General features: G+C 52.9%; 1 protein-coding gene across 1 annotated transcript in view; it reads left to right on the forward strand.

Annotated features, from left to right (window-relative positions):
* SMC3 (structural maintenance of chromosomes 3) overlaps positions 1 to 24,013 on the forward strand; it is a 1,173,064-nt gene that overhangs the window by 261,402 nt on the left and 887,649 nt on the right. The gene's annotated exons all lie outside the window — the stretch shown is intronic.

Consider the following 24,013-nt stretch of genomic DNA (forward strand, 5'->3'; position numbering starts at 1 on the left):
GTCTGTTTGGGATCTGCCCAGGATCCGGACTGCGGAACATCTTTCTGTACGATGGGCACTCCCTGTGCCTTTATTGCCTACATTCAGACCAATCGCACGTGGAGGAGGCCTGTGCATTCTGCAAGGACATGGTGCCATGCACCATGAAGGACCGACGCACCGAGTGGCTGCAGATGAAGACCCCGGTGGCAGGTGAAGCATGCTTCTTCTAAGAGGAAATCTGAGCGGTCTTCTAAGACCTTTTGAGGGCGCTCCGGCGTTGGGGGCCCAACATGAGGCAAAGCTTCGCGAGCTCCGGGAGCGCCATTGGTACAGGCTCTGCGGCAGCCAGGCCGGGCACAGCGTCGCCAACGCTATCAACCACAAGCCAACGCTCTGGCTCAGTGAAGAAAAAGAAGCCAGACCACCCGGGTAAGCTTCTGGAGAAGGCCCGGTCGACTCGACGGAGAAAGCAAAGAGGGAGTGGGGCATTGACCCTCCCCCCACGTTGAAGGCCCAGGTTCACCAGGCGAAGGCGTCTATTGAGGGAGTGGTGGCGTCCCTGGTGAAGGACATGGTTGCCATCCCAGTGGAGACGACACCCAAGACGAGATTTTCCCTGCCTGCTCTGAGGGAATAGTCTTTCCTGCACATTGAGAAGACTCCTGTGAAGATGATGCCGATCATCTCCCCGAGGCCATCGCCCCTGGCCGAGAAGGGGGGGGGGAACCAGTGATTGACAGGAAGGTCGTCGCGGTCAGGCCCTACGGGGAGGACCCCGACGAGACGGACGTGGAAAGCGATGAGGGAACCGACAAGGGGCGGCAGGGCGGTGAGGAATAAGTGGACACACGCCACTGCCAACGCTCCCGTAGGAACCGCCGCCACCACTGAGGGACATGTCAGCCGTCATCCTACAAGCTCTGCACACCCTGTGCTCCGAGATGAGGACTAGAATGCCTGTGCCTCCATCGGGTGAACCTGCGGCGCCTGGACCATCAGGGGACCAGCCGCCTAAGAGAAGAGTCCATCCGCCTCCACCGTACCATCCTTCACCTCCCTCCCCTCCGCAGAGGGACTAGACGGAGTTGACTGGTACAGACGACGACGGAACGGACCTCCTGTGGCCAGTACCAAGGGCTTCTCCCACCGATGAGATCGGTTTGTTCCATGCCATGATCTTTAGGGCCTCGTAGCTATTTCAACTGAACCCCTGAGGAAAAAGAGGGATTCCTTTATTAGTCCAGAGACCTGTGCTCTCGATCCCGCTGTTGTACAACATTTGGGATGATGTACTGTCCCTCCTGAAGAACCCATCCTCGGCCCCGGCAAAGGGAGACTAGTATGAGAAGAAAAACAGGGTGCCAGACTCTGCACCGAAGTGTCTCAGATCTCAGCCTTCCCCGAACTCGGTGGTGTCAGCAGCGGCCAGGAAGAAATCTGCAGGGTCGGTGGCATCGACTTCCACTGCCCCACCGGACGGCGAGGGAAGGAAGCTGGATGCCATGGGATGACGGGTCCTTTTGTCTGCGGCAGAGACCATTAAGGCGGCCAACGCTCTCGCCATCATGGCCCTCTACGACAGGGAGCTTTGGTTCAAGATTGCCCCTCTCCTGGACTTCCTTCCAGACGACAAGAGGGCGGATGCCCTTGAAATTCTACAAGAAGGCGAGGTGGCATCAGACCATGCCATCATGGTGGACGAACGCAAACCCTGGAGAAGGAGCAGCTTCCCCTTTTCCGACTGTGGCCATTGCCACATCACAGAGCAACTAGCCTCGAGCCAGCAAGGCACGCGCTCCCGGGATTTCTGCAGAGTCCCTGCTATCCCTATTCTTTAGAAGACCCTGCCTTACTCTGCCCACTATCAACCTTAGGGCAGCTGCCACCACAGCATCCAGAGGTGTGACCACTCACCCCTGGGTCTTCCAACACAAGAGGATGACAATTTACCACCCAAACTCGGAACCAGCATCTCTTTGCCTCCGAACACCACTATTGCAAACAGAAGGGCAACCACAATCTCAGCTCTCGCCCTAGGATCATCAGCAGAGAAACAAACCCAGAGGCCCAGATGAAGGCTTTCCACCAAGGAGCCGAAACGCCTGTGGTTCAAGCATAAGACTTTGCTAAACAATCCACCTGAACTTCTTAGGGGGCGCCTCCCCCCTGGCGTAGACCAGCGGTTTGGTACTCTGTGGGAATATTTTAACCCACCACAGAGCTGGCTATTTTAACTAGCCCCAGCTCTATAGCTAGTCATGGGAAGATAGCTCAACGGCAACGTGTTTGCCTTGGAAACAAGACGACATGAAGCAACACAGTTTCGAACCCCGGGTCCGCGCTTATACACCTCTGGGTATTTAAGCACATTTATAAATACGCAACTAACACAAAAAAGCAATTACGCAACTAAAAACAAACAATTCCTGTAACAGCGCCTTGATGCCTGTGGGCTGTGTGAGCGCTTTAAAAATGCAAATAAATGAAAATAGCCCAGAACTATTAGATTAGCCTGTAGTATTATTATTATTATTCTCTTCCTGAAGACAAGGTGCATGAACACATACCCTACTTTGGAGCAATACAAGGGAACATATATATAGAAATACTCTATAAGCTGCGGCTGTTCTATGTGTGAACACTGGTACTTTGTCTTTCGGTTGTTGTTTTTCTATAAAAACGTAAATATGATGTAATATTTACCTCACAAACAGTACTAACACACCCTTGATTTATACGCTGTGATGTGGCTAAGTACCGTTTTAAACATCACACTATCTATACTATGTTTATTTGTTGAAATGTGAATATGATGGATGTAAATCCAGCCAGAGGACTGGATCCGCTAAATAAAAGCAGTTTTTTCTGAGCACGAAAATATCAAGATGTGTATGAAATTTGAATCCAGAGTAAAATAACCCTACTATTGGATACTCCGCTTACTCTTGAGGCATTAATAGACAATGAAAACTGATACAGCACAGTAAACGCTCCAATTAAGGTTAGAGTGTACAACATTTGACATGTGGTTGGAGCCCTCCCTTTTGTTTTCTACATCACGGTGGCCACAGACATCGCCGTCACCGGCTTCCGCCAGATGGGCAACAGCGTTTGCTTTTGTCAGCGTCGTTGGCTTAAGGCCACCAATTTCCGTCAGGACGTCCAGACATGCCCTTCGACGGGGACAACTTGTTCGGCAAGACGATGGACGAGTCTCTGCAAGCCATCAAGGCAGATACTGAGACGGCTCGTGCCATGGGCGCACTCCAACAGTGTCGGCCGTCCTTTCGGGCCTCCGGGGGCATGCCTCCAATGGATTCAGTGGCAACTTATCTTTGTACAGTCAACCATCCCGTTCCTCGCCCCAGGAAGCCTACAGGGGCCGCAGCAAAGCCGTAGGAAATCATTGTCGTCGCCAAGGCCCCCAAGGGGGGGGGGCTTCCACGACGAAGCAGGACTGAACCGACCGTGACGTCGGGCCCCAATGCGAGCACCGGGAGGCCGGCTGGCGAACTTCGTCAGTGTGTGGAAGTCCATCTCCACCGACCGTTGGGTGCTGGACGCCCTGGCCCACGGACACGCCCTGGAATTCCAAAAGAAGTGTCCCCGCCTTCCACCAGTAGCCAGGCAAGAAAACCACATCCCACAACTGCTTCTAGAGGTCCGAGCGATGCTGAAAAAGGGTGTGATAGAACTCGTCCCGAAGAGGCTCCGGGGGTCTATTTGCGGTACTTCCTCGTCAGGAAGAAGACCAGCGGTTGGCGGCCTATCCTGGATCTCCGTCGCCTCAACAAATACATCGGGTTCCAGAAGTTTGTGGATGGTCACCCTTCAGCACGTGCTGGGACAGCTGGAGGAAGGGTATTTCCTGTCGTCGCTGGACCTGGAGGATGCTTATTTTCACATCCCCATCCACAAGGGGCATCGAAAGTTTCTACGCTTCGTTGTCCATGGGCAGCACTATCAATTCAAGGCCCTTCCCTTCGGTTTGAAGTCGGCGCCAAGGGTCTTCACCAAGTGCTTGGTGCCGGTGGCGGTGCGGCTGCGCCTGCAGGGGGTCCACGTCTACACCTACCTGGACGATTGGCGCATCCGAGCGAAGTGAAGGGAACTCGCTGTCGAGCACCCAACGAGGGCGGTCCGCCTGCTCACGGAACTGGGGTTCTCGATAAACTATGCAAAGTCCTGCTTGGTGCCATCGCAGGACGCTCGGTTACTGAGGTCCAGGCTCAACACGGTTTCGCGCTTGGCTCTGCCGTCGGAGGACAGGATAAAGGCCATCCTGGGCAAGGTACAACAGCTGTTGACCATGGAAATTGCCAGGGTGAGGTCCATAAAGTCCATGCTCGGCATGATCTTGTCACTCGTTGGGCTATGCAGGTGTCATGTCACGCGGGAGACTGGGGTCTGCCGCTCCCATTTCCTCCTGGCGAGTCTACCCGCGCGTTTGCTTTCGGGGACTCGCCGGGAGGGGAGCGACGGGCTACGGGGCTGGCGGCCTTCGGCGCATGCGCGGAAGACCTCTCTCTCGGTTCCGCGCATGCGCCGTGGACCGGGCTCACCGCCTTGGTGGGGCTTGCTTTCCAAGCCTCGTTATGGGTCCGCCGGCGTCCGGAAACGGAACGGCCTGCGTCCCAGGCCTCTCGGGCGCCGGCGGCCCATAAAAGAGGCCACGAGTTTCAGCGAGTCGCGTCTCAGCGCGGTTCGCTTTGCTCGCCTCGTTGTTCCTGCTTCCACACTTACCTGTGGCCTGTCCTGGGCCAACCTGCTTCCACACTTACTGTGGCCTGTCCTGGGCCAACCTGCCTCCAGCCCTTACCTGTGGCCTGTCCTGGGTCAGCCTGCCTCCAGCCCTTACCTGTGGCCTGTCCTGGGTCAGCCTGCCTCCAGCCCTTACCTGTGGCCTGTCCTGGGTCAGCCTGCCTCCAGCCCTTACCTGTGGCCTGTCCTGGGTCAGCCTGCCTCCAGCCCTTACCTGTGGCCTGTCCTGGGTCAGCCTGCCTCCAGCCCTTACCTGTGGCCTGTCCTGGGTCAGCCTGCCTCCAGCCCTTACCTGTGGCCTGTCCTGGGTCAGCCTGCCTCCAGCCCTTATCTGTGGCCTGCCCTGGGTCAGTCTGCCTCCAGCCCTTACCTGTGGCCTGTCCTGGGCTAGCCTACCTCCAGCCCTTACCTGTGGCCTGTCCTGGGCCAGCCTGCCTCCAGCCCTTATCTGTGGCCTACCTTGGGCCTGCCTGACTCCAGCCCTTACCTGTGGTCTGTCCTGGGTCTGCCAACCTCCAGTACTTACCTGGGTCTTGCCCTGAGTCAGCCAGCCTTCAGCTGTTCTCACTCTTCCTGTCTTGCCTGTCTCCGAACTTTATCCTGCAAACCTTTGGAACCATCTGCACCAATCGAACTCCTCTATCAACTGCAAATACCTCGCTGTTACACTGGACCTGGAAGATTCATGGTCTCGACAACCAACTCTACCTGGACTGTGGTGTCACCCAACTGAGCCTTCAATCCTCTTGTCACGCTTTTCTGGAGAGTATTTAACGTGACATTGGGGGTCGGTCCATCCTTCACCCAGTTCCTCTTTTGGGTGGTGGAGAGGCTGATTCCTCGTGCCGCTATTTCATCAGTTTCCGGACTCCAGACTGGCGGCCTCTGCAAGACCATCCACCAAGACTACAGGTAAGCGGTCCTCTAGGGCCAATCAGCTTGACAGATTGAGACGCCTGCCTTCTGATTCAGAGATGGATGAATCACAAGATATGAGGAACGAGTTGCTAGCACTCAGAGCCGAGATGACTGCCCTGCATCAAGAGAATCAAACATTGCGTCAATTGATAACACAAGGAGCACCCAGCTCTTCTCAAATAGAGGGACCATTGGCTCACACAACACCCATCAAATTCGACGGAGATCCTAGACGGGTGGCGGAGTTTTGTAACCACTGTAGGATACACTTTCTCTTCAGGTCTACCCACTTCAACAACGATAGGGCCAAGATTGGCTATATCTTGGGGAACCCAACTGGGAACGCATTAGCTTGGGCAACTCCGTTTGTGGTTACGAACAGTCCTATTTTGAATGACTTTGCTGCCTTTGAAAAGGCCTTCCTGGAGGTATTCCAGACGCCTAACCTGGCTTCCGTCGCACAGAATCAATTGATGGACTACAAACAGGGAAGCAATGACATCATCACCTACATCAGCCGCTTCCGACTTTTGGCTACTGACTCTCAGTGGCCCGAAATTACACAAAAAACTCTGTTTCGTCGAGGCCTGAGAGAGGAGTACAAGGACGAGTTACTCCACATCCCCGAACCAGAAAGCCTTCAACTCTTGATTGATCAAGTACTCCGTATTGACCAAAGGTTAACCGAACGAAAGGCTGAGAGACGTCGGCTTGACAGAAGCGGTCCCCGGACGACCAACTCACCCGCTGGTTCGTTTGGGTCAACCGAGTCCGGACCTGAGCCCATGCAAGTGGGAGCCATGAGAGGGCCTTTGTCGGAAGAAGAGAAGAAACGAAGGAGGTCTTTGCGTTTGTGTCTTTACTGTGGAGCGGCTGGGCATTATTTGAGTACATGTTCTTTACGTCCGCAAAAGAAGAAGTCGGGAAACTAGGAGACCTGTCGTATACAGGAAGGGCAACGACAGGTCCCATCTCTTCCTCAGACCCTTCGGTTATTTGTTCCATCCATCGGCCCATGCAACCAGCGGTGTTACAGACCCTAAAGGTCCGGATTAAATTACCAGGCAAAGACCTGGACGTATCCGGTCTACTGGACTGTGGGGCCTCCGGCAACTATATCGACGAAACATTCGTCTCCAGACATAAGATACCGCTCATTTCCAGACCTACACCTCTACCGGTGGAGCTTATTGATGGTACTCCCTTGTCCTCAGGACCCATTAGTCAGTTCACGGTCGGACTGGCTCTTCAGATTACTGATCATTACGAGGAACTTTCCTTTGATGTTATTAAGTCACCTAACTACAAGATGATCTTGGGATTACCATGGTTACAACATCACAATCCTTTGATAGACTGGAGAACCCAGACCTTATCCTTTTCATCCGAAAGGTGCGCTCAAGGATGCAAGTTACCGGTTTCCCCCATGACCGTTTCAACTTCTCTAAAGACGGACAACAATGGGGTTCATCTATGTTCCACGTCTCTGGTCCCACAGGTATATTCCGAATTCAAACAGGTTTTTTCTGAACCCGGCAACATACCCCTTCCTCCACACCGGTCCTTTGATTGCTCCATTGACCTGCTACCGGACCACGTGATACCCCATGGGAAGTTGTACGCGTTGACCCGTGACGAGAAGCAAGTTCTTCAGGAGTATCTGTCCGAGAGTCTAGAAAAAGGGTACATTGCACCATCAAAGTCACCTGCAGGGTTTCCCCTGTTTTTTGTAAAGAAAAAAGAAGGCACATTGAGACCCTGTGTCGACTATCGTTAGTTGAATGATATAACAGCCAAGGACCGGTACCCTTTACCATTAATTCGCAGTATCCTTGAAACCCTGCATACTGCGCGAATCTTCTCCAAATTGGACCTCCGCGGAGCTTATCATTTGGTGCGCATCAGGAGTGGGGACGAGTGGAGGACAGCTTTCAAGACATCTTTTGGGCATTTCGAATACAGGGTTATGCCTTTCGGCCTATGTAATGCCCCCGCTGTTTTTCAACGATTCGTGGACCACATCTTTGGTGACCTGTTAGGATTATCCGTTTGGGTTTATCTGGACGACATTCTGATATTCTCCAAATCCTTGGACGAGCATGTGGAACACGTTCGTGAGGTCCTTCATCGGCTGTCCATCAACAATCTGTTCGCCAAGGCAGAGAAATGTAGCTTTCACCAACCCAGCATTGAGTTCTTGGGATTTGTAATCAATCAAGAAGGAGTTGGGATGGATCCCAAGAAGATTCGAGCCATACAAGAATGGAAACGTCCACACGATATCAAGGCTCCAACGCTTTTTGGGGTTTGCAAACTTCTACAGGCGCTTTATTCCACACTACTCGCAGATCTCAGCGCCTCTCACCAGACTAACTAGCAGCAAGATCGCTTTCGAATGGGATCCTGTGGCTTCCCAGGCATTTGACGTATTGAAATCAGCCTTTATGGCTGCCCCGATCCTGCGCCATCCCCAGGAAGAGTTGCCCTACATCGTAGAGGCCGATGCTTCCAGCTTCGCGGTAGGAGCAGTCCTTCTCCAGAAAGATCCAGCCACGTTAGTGGAACATCCAGTTGCCTATTACTCTCGCAAGTTGAGTCCCAGCGAACGAAACTACGCGGTGATTGAGAAGGAACTGTTGGCCATCAAGACCGCATTCGAGGAATGGAGACATTTTCTCCTCGGAGCTCGCTTTCCTGTGGAGGTGCGAACAGACCATCGCAATCTGCAATATCTTCGCTCCCTGCAATGTCGGACTCCTCGTCAAGCCCGGTGGGCCTTCTTCTTCTCTCCGTTCGAGTTCCATGTTACTTATATCCCGGGAACTTCCAATATAAAGGCAGATGCTCTCTCCAGGTCTCTGGAAAATGCTGATGGAACGCATTGCCCAGAACTTCCACTGATTTCTCCTCGCCATTTTCTGCTGGCCTTGTCCTCTCACCTTAAGTCCATCGCGGAAGCTACTCGGTTGGATCCCGAAAGAACGACCCTTCTTAGTCAGCAATCAGTTTCAGAACGAGAGGGACTGTTGTTTTTTCATAAAAGACTCTACATACCCAGAGGAGCTGTTAGAAGGGGCATTCTACACGGATTCCATGATTCACCCATAGGAGGACATCGTGGGGTCAGAGCCACTCGAGAGATGATATCCCGACAATTCTGGTGGCCTGGTTGGGCGACTGAGATCCAGAAGTACATCGACAGCTGTCCAATATGTGCCCAGTGCAAGGTTCCCAGAAAACGACCATTGGGTTTGTTAATGCCCACCGAAATAGCTCCCTATCCATGGCATACAATCGCTACCGATTTCATTGTGGATTTGCCTCCATCGGAAGGGTACACCTGTATAATGGTGGTTGTGGACAGCTTCACCAAACTGGCCCATTTCATCCCGTTCCGGAAGATCCCTACAGCTACTCAAATGGCTTCGGCATTTCTGCATAACATCTACTGGTTGCACGGCCTACCAGAGAAGGTCATATCGGATAGAGGAACCCAGTTCCTTTCATCATTCTGGAAACAGGTGTGTAGTCATCTGGGAATACATAGAGCTCTAAGCTCAGGCTACCACCCACAGACCAATGGGCTAACCGAAAGGACCAATCAGACCTTGGAAGGGTACCTCCGTTGTTTTGCCAATGCCACACAATCTAATTGGAAGGGTGGGTTAGATCTGGCCGAGGTGTCATACAACAACACCGTTCATGCTTCCATCGGAGTCAGCCCATTCTTCTGTTCCACTGGTTTACATCCTCGATTGATGCCTTTCCAACCAGTTCAATCTAGTACTGTTCCTTCTGCTGATGGTCTGGTCTTACACATTCGGAACCAACAAGAACTGGCACGCAAGATCTTAAGTGAAGCCAAAGATCGGATGAAGAGACAGGCAGACAGGAAAAGGAGTGCAGAACCCAACTTCCAGGAGGGTGACAAGGTGTGGTTGTCCTCCAAGAACTTGCCTCTCCGCAATTTGCCCGTCAAGCTGGCCCCTCGTTATTTGGGACCCTTTGTTATCACCAAACGGTTGTCCTCCGTAGCCTTCCGTCTTCGCCTACCCTCTTCTTGGCATGTGCATCCGGTTTTTCACGTGTCCCTGTTGAAGCCCTATGTGACCGATGCTTATGGCCGCACCCCTCCTCGTCCGGCCTCTGTTCTAGTGCAGGGCGTCCCAGAGTTTGAGGTACACGAGATTTGTGATGCCCGTTACCGTAGAGGGGTGCTCCACTATTTGGTTGACTGGAAGGGGTACCCAGCCTGTGATCGTACATGGGAACCACGCCAACACGTGCATGCTCCCCGGCTGGTACGTGAGTTCTACGTACGGTTTCCCTGGAAACCTGGTGCTCCGGGTCTTCCTGGGAGGGGGCATAGTGTCATGTCACGCGGGAAACTGGGGTCTGCCGCTCCCATTTCCTCCTGGCGAGTCTACCCGCGCGTTTGCTTTCGGGGACTCGCCGGGAGGGGACTCGCCGGGAGGGGAGCGACAGGCTACGGGGCTGGCGGCCTTCGGCGCATGCGCGGAAGACCTCTCTCTCGGTTCCGCGCATGCGCCGTGGACCGGGCTCACCTCCTTGGTGGGGCTTGCTTTCCAAGCCTCGTTATGGGTCCGCCGGCGTCCGGAAATGGAACGGCCTGCGTCCCAGGCCTCTCGGGCGCCGGCGGCCCATAAAAGAGGCCGCGAGTTTCAGCGAGTCGCGTCTCAACGCGGTTCGCTTTGCTCGCCTCGTTGTTCCTGCTTCCACACTTACCTGTGGCCTGTCCTGGGCCAACCTGCCTCCAGCCCTTACCTGTGGCCTGTCCTGGGTCAGCCTGCCTCCAGCCCTTACCTGTGGCCTGTCCTGGGTCAGCCTGCCTCCAGCCCTTACCTGTGGCCTGTCCTGGGTCAGCCTGCCTCCAGCCCTTACCTGTGGCCTGTCCTGGGTCAGCCTGCCTCCAGCCCTTACCTGTGGCCTGTCCTGGGTCAGCCTGCCTCCAGCCCTTACCTGTGGCCTGTCCTGGGTCAGCCTGCCTCCAGCCCTTACCTGTGGCCTGTCCTGGGTCAGCCTGCCTCCAGCCCTTACCTGTGGCCTGTCCTGGGTCAGCCTGCCTCCAGCCCTTATCTGTGGCCTGCCCTGGGCTAGCCTACCTCCAGCCCTTACCTGTGGCCTGTCCTGGGCCAGCCTGCCTCCAGCCCTTATCTGTGGCCTACCTTGGGCCTGCCTGACTCCAGCCCTTACCTGTGGTCTGTCCTGGGTCTGCCAACCTCCAGTACTTACCTGGGTCTTGCCCTGAGTCAGCCAGCCTTCAGCTGTTCTCACTCTTCCTGTCTTGCCTGTCTCCGAACTTTATCCTGCAAACCTTTGGAACCATCTGCACCAATCGAACTCCTCTATCAACTGAAAATACCTCGCTGTTACACTGGACCTGGAAGATTCATGGTCTCGACAACCAACTCTACCTGGACTGTGGTGTCACCCAACTGAGCCTTCAATCCTCTTGTCACGCTTTTCTGGAGAGTATTTAACGTGACATTGGGGGTCGGTCCATCCTTCACCCAGTTCCTCTTTTGGGTGGTGGAGAGGCTGATTCCTCGTGCCGCTATTTCATCAGTTTCCGGACTCCAGACTGGCGGCCTCTGCAAGACCATCCACCAAGACTACAGGTACGCTGTCCTCTAGGGCCAATCAGCTTGACAGCAGGCTCCGGATGCGGCCGCTGCAACAGTTCCTTGATGCCTGTTGGATCCAAGTATCGGGCAGTTTCGAGGGCAAGATCGCCCTCAACGAGACATTCCGTCGAGCGATTCGGTGGTGAGGCACAGACTTCCAGACCCCAGCACAACAGGAGACGGTGATGACCGACGCCTCCCTGGAGGAATGGGGCGCACACACTGGAAATCTCCAGGCAAGAGCCCTTTGGCTACCGGAAGAGAAGTCGCTGCACATCAACGTCCTGGAGCTCCGGGCAGTGTTGTGGGCTCTCAAATCATTCCTTCCGTCCCTCAAGGGCAAGGTAGTGCGGGTCTTCACCAACAACACCACCACGATGTTCTACATCTGGAAACGGGGGGCACCAGATCCCCTGCCCTCTCCAGGGAAGCGCAGGATTTGTGGCACTGGGCAGTCGCCCAGAGGATGTTCCTAGTACCCTTTCATCTGGCAGGAGTGAAGAAAACTGTCGCCGACTCACTCAGCAGGGAGCTGCGATTTTGCCACGAGTGGGAGCTTTGGCAGGATCAGGTGGACCTACTGTTTCGACGATGGGGCACTCCTCAGATCGACCTATTTGTGACTGCCACGAAAACACCAAGTGTCGGAGGTTCGCCAGCAGGTTTCCCCAGTCGGGAAACATGGGGGATGCATTATCCTTCCCCTGGGACGGCCTGTTCCTCTATGCGTTCCCGTCGTTGATACTGCGACTCATCAGTCAACTAGGACGTTCCCGGTGCAGGTTGATCCTCGTCGCACCAGTGTGGCTGAGACAAATATGGTACCCAGACCTTCTGGACTTGTCAGCGTCCCCTCCAGTCAGGCTTCCGACAGACGCAGATCTGTTCGCCAGGGAAGGAGGCGCGATTCTGCACCACGACCCAGGGTCGCTGAGCTTGCAGGCCTGGCTCCTGGAGCATTAGAGTTTGGAGGATACGAGATCCCGGGGGACTGCAAGGAGGTACTTGCCAAGGCCAGGGCTTCTACTCTTAAGTGCTACGGACATACATGGAAGAGGTTCACCATTTGGTCCCGTGCACAGAAGATTAAACCCTCTACGGATTACGGCCCCTCAAGTGCTGCCGTACTTGCTGTCGCTGGCCAAGGCGCGGCTGGCAAACGCCTCCATCAAGATTCATCTGCTGGCTATCTCCCGCTACAGACGAACTCCGGGGCGGTCGTCGCTGTGGTCGCACCGCCTGGTCAAGGAGTTCATGAAAGTCCTCCGTTCGAGCCTCTGCCTTCAGCGCTGCTGAAATTCCTATTGTGGAAGACAGCATTTCTTGTGGCCATCACCTCCGCACGTCGAGTGGGAGAGATCCGGGCCCTCTCCTGTAAGCCTCCGTACTTCACATTCCACGAAACGAGGATTGTGCTGCGGACGCACCCCTCCTTCATGCCCAAGGTGCCGTCGGACTTCCATCTCAATGAGCCCTTGGTGTTACCGGTTTTCTTCCCCGTCGCTGGCTGAGAGGACCTTGCACTCGCTGGATGTGGCTAGAGCGCTGAAGTTCTATGTGGACCGCACAAAGAGTTTTCGAAAGACATCAGAGCTGTTTGTGAACTTTGGTCCTGTGAACCAAGGTAAGGCCCTTTCCAAGGCTTCCATCTCCAGGTGTCTCTCCGGCTGCATCACCCATTGTCTCGCTTTCCCTGGGCTGCATCACCCATTGTCACCGATTGGCAAACCGACCGTTGCCTGGCCGTCGAGGGCCCATTTGACCAGAGCGTTTGCGGTCTGTTTGGTGTGCCCCTGCTGTACATCTGCAGGACTGCCACATGGAGGTAGACGCACACCTTCACGAGATTCTACTGCGTTGACGGGAATTCCGGGGAGGAGTCCAGAGTCGGCCAAGCAGTGCTGCGCAACCTGTTCGCTTGAAGGTGAGCCTAGTGAGGAGGTTCTCCACCTCCCGATGTTGTGCATGCGTGTACTGCTATGTATTCTTTATTCATGAGCATGTGAATCCATGCCATACCCCATTCTGGAGAAGGAACAAGTTGCTTACCTGTAACTGTTGTTCTCCAGCATGGGTCTGGCATGGATTCACTTGTGAACCCTCCCGCCTACCCCGCTGCGTCACTTCTCTTGGTCCTACTGCCACTTTACGGGCTACCAAATCTGAAGATAGCTGCCAGAGGAGGGACTTAGGTAGAGGGCAGTCATTGGCTGGGGGCAGTATGACCCAGAGACCAGTGATTGGTTGGTGGGAGAAAGGCAGTTCAGAAACTAAACTGAAACAGATTTTTTTCTTTACCGAGGACTCCCAGCCTGATGGGGAATATTCATGAGCATGTGAATCCATGCTAGACCCATGCTGGAGAACAACAGTTACAGCTAAGAAACTTGTTCCTTTTCATGCTAAAACAAAACTTTTTTATTTTTTTTAATTTTCATTTATTTCATTACAAACTTTAAAAATGAATCCAAAGGAAAAAAGAACAAAAAAAGTAAAAAGGAAAGAAGGAAAAAGGTATCGGAATCTTTGAGTCTTTCTTATTTTAGATGTCATTTTTGAGAGCTACTCAAGTTTCTTTCAATTTCTTCTAAAAAGAATGTTAATGCATACATCACTTGTTTGTTTCCTCCTTCGTTCAGTATGCTCCAGACATCTTCTGTATTTTGGCAGGGCTTTAATCCACTTATTTTCTCAAAAATTGTTAGTCTCAGTTCCTCGAATTTTGTGCAGTATAAGACCAGGTGTTTTAATGATTCATTAGAGGTTTCACAAAAAATGACATTGATCATCCTTGATTGGAGTTTTATGCCAAATGTTCATTTTCTCTTTGGTACGATAAAGATTTAATCGAGACATCATGAAGGTTCTTCTCTTGATCTTGGAAAGAAATCTCTCTAAATAATTTGGTAATTTATGACATTATCGGGCTTCTGGAGAAGCATGTTTCATACATCTGTGGGATCTTCTTTGCTCAGCTGTCTCAAACCAATCCTGATCCCATAGTTTCCGTTTGATTTTATCAGGATTCTGAATTAACGTAACAGCATCCGATGCCTGGATATTTAGCTTTTTTTGACAGGACTCTTTCCATTGTTCAAAAATTGAATTTTTTCCTTGATGGCTTCCGGGTTCTAGTATACGGAACTGCGATAAGTTATCACCGCCCATTATCTTCCGATATAAAGTCAAGGTGTTCCACTGGATTCTTGCATTTATTGAGAGCATACCGAGTTCATATCTGAGACAAGCAATCGGTGTCCCCTTTGGTAGTCGGAGAATCGTTGACCAAAAGATGTTCTCGCACCAGGGCCATATTTTATATGTGCAGCCCAGCATGGTTTCAGCTCCAAAGATGAGTGATGGGATCACTTTAGCTCAATAAAATTCCATGACCGGCTTTAAGCTGAATTTGCCATGTTTTCTGTTGATGACAGCACCTTGGGCCATCAGCATTCTGCACTTCCGCCTTATTCTTTGTAGCATAACCTCGTCAGTTATATTTGAGTTGATGGTTACACCCAGATATAGTACCGATTTGGCACGCTCAACTGGATCATTCCCAATATGCCACTTATGTTCTTTCAAAAAAAAATTCTGGTTGATACACCTCAGATTTTGTAAAACCAAGATCTCCGTTTTACTTGGATTAATGATTAATCCGTTTTTTTCAGTGTAAGATTTAAGAGCAGTCAGTTTTTGCTGTAAACCGATAGGAGTTAAATCTAACAAGACCATGTCATCTGCATAGACCATATGCCCTAATTCTCTCCCTTTGATCTTGGGGGGGGGGGGGGTCAAATTTCCGATGGCGCTTTATCTACTTCAGAAATTAGCAAATTCAATAGGGTGGCTCCCAGGGGACATCCTTGCTTTACACCCTTTCTTGTCAGAATTGGAGTAGAAAGTAGACCAGCTTGATTTAACCTGATCCTAATCGATGTCTCTAGTGCAAGGCATGGATTGCTGTCGTAAGCTTTTTTGGGCAATCGTAGAGCTTTAACTTTTGCCACAGGATTTGTCGCTCAACACTGTCGAAAGCATATGCTAAATCGATGAATGCTACATAAATCTTGCTATTCGTTTTAATTGCTTCCATCTTTAAGATATTTAGCATCAACAGGTTTAGGGAGCACCCGACTCCCTTTACAAACCCAGTTTGTCTTGTTTCATGTCTGTTCCCTTTATTCAGTGGACCAATTGATTTAAAATCTGTGTAGAGAATATCTTTCCCACTTTGTCAAACTGTTTTTTCTTTTACCGAGGATTCCCTACCTGACCACTGAATATTCATGAGCATGCAAGTCCATGCAAGACCCATGCTGGAGAACAGGCGTTACAGGTGAAGGGCTTCAAAGCGCTTGAAGCGGGAAAGGTAACTAGGGAGTACAGTAATCGTTCTTGGGCCATGAAGATTCCGAATGATCTAAACAGAGAAACTAGCATTCTAGGCCTTCCAACATTTCTCATAGTGCAAGTTCATAAGGTGGGACAGTAGAGAGAAAGCTCGGGAGGGGTAGACGAAGATGGTGGGGGTGTAGGACAGACTTACTAGTCCTAGTACATTTAGGTTGTGCATGAGTACAGACAGGTTGCAGAGACAACGGGAGGGGTTGGTGGGGGGATGCAAAGAGTCCAGTTCAGCAGTGCCCCGGGTTAAGTGCAAACGATTTTCATTGACCCATTAATAACTAAAATCCCTTTATAATGGGAGGAGCTATGCTTAGGCATGGGCTCACACACGGGCTTCTGGAGTGCATAAAACATTATTGCCATTTCTAGACAGTGTGTTGGTTGGGTTATTACAAATCTGAAAATCCTATAGGAACAGTACCGTGTGAATCTGTATGTTTGTAAGCCCTTTAACTTCTGTGATCAAATCTTGTTAAAGCCTTGTTGTGAATAATCACCCCTTTCTTGCGATGTTTAAGATGGATTTCTAGAATCTGGCCTGGTTAACAGATTTTACGAGGCCACTCTAGCTAAAGTGAACAGGGAACTCTGATAGGTTTGCCGAAACCGAATTAAGGCGTCTTCTCAGGAGAGTGAGAGTGGGGTCAGTGGCCCTCAATGAGTTCGCACAGGATGGCACACAATTTTTCAATTTAGACACCCCTGTATAAAAACACACATATTCCAGGCCTTCTAAACACACTGAAAAATCTAATAGGTAGTAAATCGCACATCGCTCTGATACAAATATATCCAGTCACCATGGGTTCAAATATACATCAAATAATTTAGTTAGCAAAAGCAAGTCAGTATCAATGATGGAACCAGATTCCAAACCAATAATCTATCTTAAGTCCAAACCCTAAAATGAATGGGGCCTAGTGCTCAGAAGTCATAAGAGCCACAATGTTTCTCACCAAAAGGAATTCTCTGTAGGTATGGGTTATGTTTTGTGGGGATAAGAGACACGCGGACTACTACTTGGTATAACAGTCATCTTTTATTAACCATAAATTGGTAAGAAGAATAAGTAAAAATGAGCCAGAAAAGGATACTATAGCTTGGAATCTTGGTTTTCTTTGTAAAAACTCTGGACACAGATCCTCTTTACTTCAGCGCTGGAAGCGTCGTTTATCCTTTAGGAACACTAGGGAGACACTCCAGTCTTAACTCTGCATCAGCCATAGGCGAGTTCAAGGTTCCTTATACTTATATGCGAAACACCCAGCCTGCTCTCAGGGTCCCATAGTCTTGCCACTGGTATTGCAATTTGCTTTATAATGCAGTGCCTCTTCAATATTCTTTGACATGTAATCCCTTCTATGTCTCGGTTCTCTCTGCTTTTGTATGCAACTCTTTACTGGCATTGCTGAACATGCTTTCAACAGTACGGCTTTCAACACATAACCGCTGTTCACTTGTTTAATCTGAGAGATCGTGTTGTGAGCCCCTGGATCCTCTCATTTCAATAGTTCATAAGGAGCCACACCTCCTGTGTTCCTTCCCTGCTTACCACGGTCTCGCTGCGGAGGCTGTATCCTTTTCTTGTCTGCTTTGGGCCTTGCCCCCTCTAGCGTAAGAGAGCTGTTCAGCTCTTGAGGCCTCTCTCGCAGGGGAACTGAAGGAGCGCTGTGACAAACGATCAGCTGTCCCGCTCCTCCCCTTCAGCTCGTTTTCACTCTATCAGTCTCTGCCGCCTCGCGTTGTGTAAACAGCTGCGCAGCCCCTCTTTTCAGCTCCGTCATGGCGTGGATCTCCTCCGCTCGTCCTCTTCTGGCATGGAACATGACTCACGTAACTGATTCGTTCACTTCATATTAAATTAACAAATAACTTCTTAACAAGCGCAACGGCGCATTTAACTTCGGCTTCTTGCCTTCGCCCAGCATTAATATGCCCAACAGTAACGGACGTCTTTTTCCAAGTCCTCGAATGGTGTATCCTAGCAACAAACACAAAAGCAATTCTCATTTGAGGAAAGGACCAAATGTAATTACAAGGTTGCCCACGGCATGATTATGAATCCCTTATGTAATTAGCCCCTATCTGTAATTAGCCCCCATTACAGTATGTTTCAGTATGCTTGTGTTGGTGATAGTTTAAAAGTTCTACAACAATTTTACCAGGTGGTACAATTTGGCCATCTTCCAAAGATTGTCTACCACAGCGGAAAAACCCTGCTAGGGTGGACAATACCCCAGACATGTTTCAACCTTCCCCCTGGTTAATCAACTTTACCTAGGGCATTTGATTTTGCAAAGTCTACTCTCAACCAATATCAGGATTACTTTGAATCGGGGAATGACTCAACTGATAAATCAAGTCGTCCATATACTGACGCACCAAATGACGTTGTGTCTGCGTTTCTTGGCTTCCGCCACGTTTCGGGACCCTCGCCTCCTTGTTATCTAGCCAGGCACGTTGATCAGGGATTAGATGTGTGCAGATCTGCAAAGGAGTCTCATCACTTTTACAGGACGCCCCGAACACCTCTTGATCCCGGCTCGATCGTCCCATCCTCACCGTTCTCCGCCTTACTCAATTACAACGTTATGCGATGGAACAAGTGGGGGGAGGGTCCCTATTCGGGCGCCCTCTTGAAAGGGACCCCTAGGGGACCCTAACGTCTATGGAAACAAGGCGAGTCATCACACACGATAGATACGCCAGACACAAGGTTGTATTCCCAAAGCTAGGGTTTATTGCAAAGCAAAAGTCTCAGTTGGCCAACTCGGTCTCACGCCCCGCGACGTGCATCTCTAGACCTTGAGGGACGCAAGAGAGTGAATTCGTACATCAGTTACATATATACAAAGTGCATATCAAACAATCAGCTATGACATGTTTTACACCCCCCTTTATTGGGTTTCTTTGAGCTTGGTGTGATGATGGACCTTTTCGACAACTATGACACCTTGAAACATCTATTCTAGTAACAATTTGCAATTTGTCAGTGCAGAGGCATCTTTCAGTTGTTGAACAGAACACAGCGCTTCTGTTCTTGGAAGCGAGCTACATACGGGGGGGGGAGTTGCATTCCAGACCTTGCTATCTATGAGGTGCTAGTTGTGTCCTGGGAGCCGACACACTCTAACGGGGCTCAGCTAAGGGGGACCATAAGAAGAGCATAATTCAAGCCTTTAGCTGCTTTATTCTAACATATTCTACCATATAACAAGACTGGCTGGCAGCTGCAAAATGATTAAATGCCCTGCAGCTCTGCTTCAAGGCTACATTCCGGAGGGACCCGGGCATGCTTTCTGGCGCTGCCTACCTTGTGTTTCAACAAACTCTTGTTATCCTCGCATCCCTGCGGCCTTGTCCTCTTACGTGCAGACAATGTTTTACAGTCGAGCAGTGTGAGCGGAAAATGTACTGCGAAGCAATAAGAACAGAAAGCAATGAGCAATCGTTAGAAAACAAAATGGCAATTTTTGTTACATTAAAATGGCCGTTCATTGGCAAACTCGAAAACCTATATTCTGTCATATCGTGCATGAGACAGTTGGCTGACGGCCACCAATATACGTTTGCGGTCACAAAGTAGAGGTATCCATTTTTCTAGACTGACAAGGTAAGTATGTGTTTTTCTTTCTTCCAGACTTTAGTCCAGGTGAAGGATACTCGATCCATGTTAGACGACCAAAAGGTGAGTGGAATAGAATATGGAAACAGGACTTGTTACCAATGTTATCCTATGGAGGACAGTAGGTTGGGGGGGACAAATGTACTGAATGTACTGCCCTTTTTGACTCTGGTTTTCCCATATGCTGATGTGGGTCACTGGGGGCTCGATTTTCCTCTGTTGGTGCTGGCGAGAGGTTCCCAGGATTTGCGGTTTCGCGGATTCATCCGGTCGGATGCAGCTACAATATGCAACCTCTGTTGAAGAAATGCAAGATCCACCGATGCAGGCCTCTGCAGGGCACGTCACATGTTTGAGTAAGGTGAGTTCCAGTGCCGGTCTCCGCATACAGGTGACGACAGGTGTCCTTCCAGTCATGGACACAGCAGTTGTTCCAGGACAGGTTCCCGTGAAGCTGGAAGGCTGCAATTTGGGGAGCAGGCTACTAGTGACTCAAACTGGCGGCCACTGAAGTTCCAGATGCCTAACAGCAACTCTTCTGGCAAGGTAGAGTACGAGAGAGCTCGTCAGGCCACTGGACAGTCAATGGACACTTCAGAAGTGCAGAATCCTCGAAGGAGGGGAGACTAATTGGTCCCACTAGTCCAACGGCTGAAGCAGTGCTCAGAGATCAGGCTGAGGAGCAGAGCTGCCTGCCGGAATGGATGCTCGGCCACTTCAGGAGTCTTCTTTGGATCTTCAGCATGCTGCTCTCTTTTGAGGGATTCTTGGCTCCAAGGATGATCTGAAGAAATGGATGCAGAGGTCGCCCTCTTATCAAAGATCTGCACCATTCAAACAGCTAGTAGATGTCCAATTGGGGACAATTACTGGTTTTACCTTGGTCCCACACCGAGACTTGGCACCAAGGTTGTGGAGTGGAACTAGACAGTACCACCCACTTGCATGGACGGATGGGCACATGGACGCACGCACATGCGGGCGCGGGGACACACAGACCCACTCACACAGACCCACTCACACAGACCCACTCACACAGACCCACTCACACAGACCCACTCACACAGACCCACTCACACAGACCCACCCACACACAGACCCACCCACACACACAGACCCACACACACAGACCCACACACACAGACCCACACACACAGACCCACACACACACAGACCCACACACACACAGACCCACACACACACAGACCCACACACACACAGACCCACACACACACAGACCCACACACACAACACACAAACACACACACACAACACACACGCCTTGGTATGCGGCTAGCTCTATGTCCCTGGCAACCTCACACCGAAGTTCATATGCTTGGCATTCCCAGGTCTGAAGTGAGACGAGTACGCCAGGACCGGAGTGAACGCGGTTTCTGTGTTGCCATGCTGCGGCAACATCCTTTGCAAGTCTGCTACATTTGTGACCCTCTTGCCCCTGAAGCCTGCTGCAGTGAAACTGGGTCGATTCATCCACTCGGAGCAGAGAAATCGCCACTGTCCCCTTTGGGAATCATCGCTGCAGCTGTGGAACTGAAAGGTGCCGAGACATCCTTTTTTGCCGCATTCGAACCTGCAACCGAAGTGGACTGAGCTGGCGAAGTTTGGGTCTGCTTGCGTCGGGGACCGGTGAGTATACCATAACCCCAACTGGTGGCCCCTAGCGCAAGGGCCCATTTTTACGCATGAGTGGCCCCTGGGGGTCCCTCGCCTTTCCACTGCTATTGCAAAATAGCGACTCCATCCTGAACTCTCAAACTGCCTCTGCCTTCAAGTGGTGGTCCTTCTTGAATAGTGGGAACTTGTTCTGCATCACCTCATCCACATTCCCGAGCTGCTAGAGACCCCTGAAGAGACCCTATTCTGCCCATTGGCACAAGCGCGTGCACTGGCATTGCATGTACTATTGAGCTCAAGGCTCCTCTCTTCTTAGGGCTTGGACTGCCTCTTAGTTGGGTGTATTGTTGATGTCGAACTGGGCCTAAAGACCACCTGCACTGCCTGTTTCCTTCTCCTCTAGGATGTCGACATATTTCGTGCATTGAACCCTTTGGACCCCAATGGTCTTGTATATACATTGTAATGATAGTGATGTGTTGGTTTACTTTGTGTTACTGTGATTCTTTTGCAATGGTCTATGTTACAAAGGCCTTGTAATAAGTGTGTCTATATTTTTGATGTAATACCTTTCTGGAGTAATTTGCAAGTGTCCTTCCTTTGTGTGCTCATTGAGGTCCTTCAGTCACCCTCACCCCTCCTGAGACGTAGTCTTGACCGCCTGCCATAGCTACCCTGATTCCACTGGCTTGTCCAGAGGTTACCCTGTTCCAAGAAACTAAGCTGGCCTTCTTAACCTCTGCCCACCAGGTCAGAGTTCAGAAATCCACCTGGACGCACGCACACACCTGGACATGCACGCACACACCTGGACATGCACGCACACACCTGGACATGCACGCACACACCTGGACATGCACGCACCCACGCGGACATGCACGCACCCACGCGGACATGCACCCACCCACGCGGACATGCACCCACCCACGCGGACATGCACCCACCCACGCGGACATGCACCCACCCACGCGGACATGCACCCACCCACGCGGACATGCACCCGGCCACACACCCACCCACCCACACGGCCACACCCACCCACCCACCCACACAGCCACACGGCCACCCACCCACCCACACGGCCACACAAAGCACCCACCCACCCACACGGCCACACAACACGGCCACACGGCCACCCACCCACCAACCCACACGGCCACACAACACGGCCACACGGCCACCCACCCACCAACCCACACGGCCACACACCCAATCACCCACCCACCCACACGGCCACACACCCAATCACCCACCCACCCACACGGCCACACCCACCCACCCACCCACCCACACGGCCACACCCACCCACCCACCCACACGGCCACACCCACCCACCCACCCACACGGCCACCCACACGGCCACACGGCCACACGGCCACACGGCCACACACCCACCCACCCACCCACACGGCCACACGGCCACACACCCACCCACCCACCCGGCCACACACCCACCCACCCACCCACCCACCCACACGGCCACACACACACCCACCCACCCACCCACCCACACGGCCACACACACACCCACCCACCCACCCACACGGCCACACACACACCCACCCACCCACCCACACGGCCACACACACACACACCCACCCACCCACCCACACGGCCACACACACACCCACCCACCCACCCACACGGCCACACACACACCCACCCACCCACCCACACGGCCACACACACACCCACCCACCCACCCACACGGCCACACACACACCCACCCACCCACACGGCCACACACCCACCCACCCACACGGCCACACACCCACCCACCCACACGGCCACACACCCACCCACCCACCCACCCACACGGCCACACACCCACCCACCCACCCACACGGCCACACACCCACCCACCCACACGGCCACACACCCACCCACACGGCCACACACCCACCCACCCACCCACCCACACGGCCACACACCCACCCACCCACCCACCCACACGGCCACACACCCACCCACCCACCCACCCACACACCCACCCACCCACCCACCCACACGGCCACACACCCACCCACCCACCCACCCACACGGCCACACACCCACCCACCCACCCACCCACACGGCCACACACCCACCCACCCACCCACCCACACGGCCACACACCCACCCACCCACCCACCCACCCACACGGCCACACACCCACCCACCCACCCACCCACCCACACGGCCACACACCCACCCACCCACCCACCCACCCACACGGCCACACACCCACCCACCCACCCACCCACCCACACGGCCACACACCCACCCACCCACCCACCCACCCACACGGCCACACACCCACCCACCCACCCACCCACCCACACGGCCACACACCCACCCACCCACCCACCCACCCACACGGCCACACACCCACCCACCCACCCACCCACACGGCCACACACCCACCCACCCACCCACCCACACGGCCACACACCCACCCACCCACCCACCCACACGGCCACACACCCACCCACCCACCCACCCACACGGCCACACACCCACCCACCCACCCACACGGCCACACACCCACCCACCCACCCACACGGCCACCCACCCACCCACCCACCCACACGGCCACACACCCACCCACCCACCCACCCACCCACACGGCCACACACCCACCCACCCACCCACCCACACGGCCACACACCCACCCACCCACCCACCCACACGGCCACACACCCACCCACCCACCCACACGGCCACACACCCACCCACCCACACGGCCACACGGCCACACACCCACCCACCCACACGGCCACACGGCCACACACCCACCCACCCACCCACCCACACGGCCACCCACCCACCCACCCACCCACCCACCCACCCACACGGCCACACGGCCACCCACCCACCCACCCACCCACCCACACGGCCACCCACCCACCCGGCCACCCACCCACCCACCCACCCACACGGCCACACGGCCACACGGCCACACGGCCACACGGCCACACACCCACCCACCCACCCACCCACCCGGCCACCCACCCACCCACCCACCCACCCACCCGGCCACACACCCACCCACCCACCC

Source organism: Ambystoma mexicanum, chromosome 8 (assembly GCF_040938575.1).
Source record: "Ambystoma mexicanum isolate Mex_15411 chromosome 8, UKY_AmexF1_1, whole genome shotgun sequence".
In the NCBI taxonomy this organism is placed as follows: Eukaryota; Metazoa; Chordata; class Amphibia; order Caudata; family Ambystomatidae; genus Ambystoma; species Ambystoma mexicanum.